This window comes from Cololabis saira, chromosome 11 (genome assembly GCF_033807715.1).
Source record: "Cololabis saira isolate AMF1-May2022 chromosome 11, fColSai1.1, whole genome shotgun sequence".
Classification (NCBI taxonomy): Eukaryota; Metazoa; Chordata; class Actinopteri; order Beloniformes; family Belonidae; genus Cololabis; species Cololabis saira.
Window position 1 is genome coordinate 45,581,601 of NC_084597.1, and position 5,125 is coordinate 45,586,725.

Here is a 5,125-nt window from a genome sequence, read left to right on the forward strand (position 1 = left end):
ACTGTTTCATTTACCCATATCCACTACATATATAATACTGCTCTCCTGAGCTGGTGTGTTTTTATATTTAACTGCTAGAGTTAAGTCTGATTTCATTTACCCAAGCAAGTCTCTGTTTTACCTTTAATGGCTTTTTCTGGACTTGTTTTAAGGAAGCTTCACGAAGGGTTTTACAGGCATTTCCACAAATGTCAGCGTGGGTTTAGAAAGTGTATAAGAGCATAAAGCCCTGGCCTCTGAGCCAGAATAGAAACTGCTGAAGATCATCATTCCACTGTTAGCACATGATTGGACGTTTTCATCCTGCCATCATTGTCAGATGACTGTACACATCAATGATCAATACATGACTGTGACATCACTGTTGTCTGCGGCGGTTTCCAGACTTATCAGGTGAAATCACAGCTAAAAACCCTGTAAGATGTGTTTTATTACAGTCATCATTCTCTTATTCACTATTTTGTAATTTAAAGTAATTAAAAGTCTGCTTTCTTTTTTTTCTATGACATCATCACTGTTATGAAGTAAAAACTAAACCAAAAAACCCCAAATAATATGGTCATTAATTCCATTGAAGAAGATATGATGTCATCAAGTTATGATGTCATTAATTCCATTGAAGAAGATATGATGTCATCAATTCCATTAACATTCCATTCCATCAACAAGCTTGTAACAGAGTTTATAAATAGAACTCCTCTTCTTACTAGTTCTCATCACATCTTTTGACAATGCCACGCAGACGCAGACAGAGCTCTCGCCCCGTCCGCAGGCGCCGGAGAGTCCGTAGGACCCGCGTCGCCCGCAGACGCAGGAGAGTTGTCCGACGCAGACGCTGAAGGTCAACAGATGATGGAGGGAATCCTGAATGAATGATTTAAAAAAGGAAAAAAATACATAAAAATAAATAATGAAAAAAAAAATAACGTAAAAAAAAACAAAAAACAAAAAAGTCAGATGCCTTGTCCTTTAGGACGTGTGGTCCACCAATGGCTTCTGTTTCTCATTCCAGCATGTCACACCTCTAAAGGTCTTACTGTTTTGATGTCTGAGACGAGGTAAGTGAGAGGTTGTGGAGGCCCTGTGGCTTAGTTGGTCAAAGCACCTGTCTAGTAAACAGGAGATCCTGGGTTCAAATCCCAGCAGAGCCTCTAGACTCATCTGTCTTTGGATGAGAAAAAGATGATAGATGTCTCATTCATTCATGGTTCAACCATGGTGGTGAAATTAAAAAATGATATGTAGCTTAAAAAAAAGAAGGTTTCTCAACCAAAGTTATTTCACACATTCAAGTTCTTCTAAGAGATGTGGACTGCTAGAGAGGGAGGTAATGTCTGGTTCTTCTCCTTTTAGTCACTTTAATGCTTTGCTGTTCTTCACTCGTGCCACAAGGTGGGGTACTCCTCCAATTCTTCTTGACCAAATGTGTATTTCTTTACGTGGTGTGTCTGACAGTCAGTTACTTTCCAAGTTTGACCTCACTTAAAAAGGTCTCTGTAGTGATAGTACTCCTGACCACCAGAGGGCAGATTAACTACCATTCCTGCCTAGTTACTTATCCAGGTGTACTGATTATCTCTGGGTACAAACATTATAGCTGAATCCCAATTTCCACCCTCACAGACTCACAGACTTACGTGCGCTCTCCCGGGACTTGCGTAAGGGTTCATGGCTGTCCCATTCCTAAAGTCGTTAAGTGCGTGAGGGCTCCCGGCAGACATTTTGAGCCCTTACTGCTCCCTTCCCGTAAGTCAGCATCCCCGCAGACTTTTGGAAAGGGAATTACCCACAGTTCATTGCGTTGTGACATGAAAGGAGGTTACCAGGGAGAATGTAAACAAAACAGGGGGCGGAGGAAAAGGAACCATGTGCGACTGCGAGAAGAAAGAAGTTCACCTGTAAGTATAAATACATAGCCCACTGGTGATTTAAATTCAGAAACTGTTGTCTCGTGATAATTTTTCAACGGGGCTATTATTTCCTTTACAAACAAGGAGCGACCAACAAACGTAGGGAAGAAAACCAAAAAAAGGACCAATGAAGTTTTGGACTTTCTTCAAGACTAAAGACAAGAAAAGAGGCTGAGGGAGCTGGATGAAAAGGAGGAGGAGAGGGAAAAGACATCATTGACATTTTTGAGAAGATGGAGGACAAAATGTAGTTTTCTTCATCATTTTTTTATTCATAATTTGAGGTTCAATTTCTTTTGTTCTCATTTTATATTAGACAAATCCTCAGTTGACCTGCTGGTGTTGAATAAACAAGACTTGGTTTTCTTTAATCTGAGTACAGTGTTTGAATTAAGATTCCCTATGTTAACAGAAATGCATACATGTAAATACTAGCAAGATAGTTTTAGATCCAACACAAACAAGTCAGGCTGTTATTTGGTTATTCATTTATTTATAACCACAAAATTTAAACAATTTCAGCAAGTTGAACAAAAACGTTGCAGTAAATAGTGATAATATAACTGAAATATTTAGCTCGGGTTACCATCAATTTATACGCTCTCTTACGAAAATGAAATTACTCGGCGATTGATCCTGGCATACTTGATGTGCTGGTATGGGTAGATTGAAAGAAAGACACTACATTAACAAGGAAATACATATTGTACTGTGCGCATATTTAAATTGTGTTCTTTGTTGAATTGTATGCTCCTTTATATAGGCTACCACTTCATATTTCATAATTCCCAAACTTATAATACCGGTAACATTTTGATCTGACGGGTTTCCAGTTTCTGCTAAGTGCTGTCCCATCCTTAATTCTACCATTTGGAGCCCTCACACCCTCTCACACTTGATCACTTCCAGCTGACGTCACTGAAAGTATGTGAGGGTTCAGGGCTGGAGGGTTTAGGGTGGAGATTGGGATTCAGCATATATGACTGTGCATCTGTAACATGTGCTGCAGTCCACAAGAGAATAAACAAACCTGAAGCAGAACCCAAGTTTCTTTATTTTCATGTTAAGAAATATTACAGTCTCTACTTGGTTTGGGAGACTGTGCATGTAATTCAAGATGTTGTAAACCAGGCCTGGATCAAACATGCACATACGTACATACGTACATACGAAAAAGAAACACTCACCATAAAGGCTGGTTAGCTCAGAACGTCAGATTCTGGTGCTAATAACCCCAAGGTCATGGGTTCAGTCCCCATACTGGCCAAACTGTTTACCACTGAAACTCGGGTTATCGTTGAAAGTTTCACATTATAAAAATGGTGTTTTGACCTGTCCAGGGGTCTGTCTCTCACCTGAAAATGAGCTGGGATAGGCTCCAGCAGACCCCCGTGACCCTGCAAAGAATATAGTGGGTAAAGATAATGGATGGATATACCATCAAGTACTTTCAGTACTAATCAGTTAGCTGGGCTAGAGCTGTGGTGGTTGAATGACACTCTCTGTATGCATGCTGTGAACTTGTCATCAGATTATTTATGATCAAATAATTTTGGATTGGATTAAAAACTATCTTTTCTCACGAGTTGTGAAATCTGGGGGAAAAACAAAATCCCAAACCAGTGGGTGAAAACTACTTTAAAAGTATGGTCAAGGGTGAGAAAAAAGATGAAACTCCCCACCTCGATATCTAGAGTAATGAGAATTGCACATAATGTGGATTTTCTCCCCTCTACATTAGACATAAGGTTCAAGAAGTGGGAAGAGAATGGTTTAATCTTACTGGATCAACTATTTGAAGGAGAAGTCCTGATGTCTTTTGAACAGCTACAACGCAAACACAATCTTCCAACCCATGACTTTTTTAAGTACCTTCAACTAAGGCACTATTTACAGAAACACAAAGAATGGGATGCAATAACTGCTTTGCCATCCAATATAGAACAGTTTTTTATGCAAACAATTAAGGGGAAAATTAAGAAAAAGATAATATCACACCTATATAGAATACTACAGGAAGAACTAACAGATAACAGCCTGGACATCAAGGAAAAATGGGAATTAGAGATGAACACCATAATTTCAGATGAAAATTGGGAAACATCATGCAGGGAGGGACATAAAACGACAAATAGCCCCATGTGGAGGGAATTTGAGTGGAAAATTAAGATGAGATTCTTTAGGACCCCTCTTATCACGTCGAAATTTGCTCGCACCTCAGATCAGTGTTGGAGGGGCTGTGGGCTAGTAGGAGATCATACCCACATTCTATTTGATTGCCCAAAACTACTAGGATTCTGGCAAAATGTAAAAGATGAAATTAAGGGATGTCTAAACGTTGAACTACCTTTAGAGCCATCTTATTTTATACTAGAAATATTACCAGAAGATCTAGATGATAATCAAAGATTGTTATTGAGAGTCCTTCTTGTTTCGGCTAAGAAGATGATCACTGTCTCCTGGCTGAAGCCCCAGCCCCCCACAGTGACCCAATGGAAGGAGAAGGTTAAGGAGATTTTCTACATGGAAAACATAACAGCAAGGCTACATTTAAAAATGGATGTCTTCTCGATTAAATGGTCGCCAATTATTTCATATTTCCTCAACTGATGTGATCTGCTATATGTGAGAAGTGACTTTCTTTTGTTGTGGAATTCTTGATTTTTTTTTATAATTTTTTTTTTTTTTATTTGTGGTTTTTCTCTCTTAATTGTGCACTGTGGTACATGTGCACTCATACCCCCTCTGCCTATGGACTCTCATCCTCATAGGGATTATGTGACACACGGACAATGAACAGATGCAGAAACCCACGGACTACTTCATGCTGACACCCTTGCTGTATTTTTGGCTGTATGACTGCACTATATGTCTAAACTTGTTAAAAGAAATAAAAAGAAGTTCAAAAAAAAAAAAAAAAAAAACTATCTTTTCTAATCATTTGCTTAAGACAGGAAGTATGCTTATTGGACAGCTGTTAGCATCTGTGAAGTTAGATTTATTGTCCTTTGGTATTGGAATTATCTTAGCCTCTTTCCAAATCCTTGATCAAACCCCGTTAGTAAAACATCTATTAAAGATGTGACAAATGGGAGTTGATATGTAAGCTGCAGCAAGTCGTAGCAGTTTACCATCTAGGTTGTTGTTCCAGCAGGTTTTTCAATTGGCAGAGATAGTAATAGTTTATTTATGTCAGGGACAGCAATCTGGAAAAA

The 5,125-nt window shown here is 38.9% G+C and overlaps 1 non-coding gene across 1 annotated transcript; it reads left to right on the forward strand.

The window, feature by feature from the left end:
- Nucleotides 1-1,077: 1,077 nt before the first annotated feature.
- trnat-agu (transfer RNA threonine (anticodon AGU)) lies at nucleotides 1,078-1,151 on the forward strand. The gene has a single exon. It is a non-coding gene; the product is annotated as a tRNA-Thr (tRNA).
- Nucleotides 1,152-5,125: the final 3,974 nt, after the last annotated feature.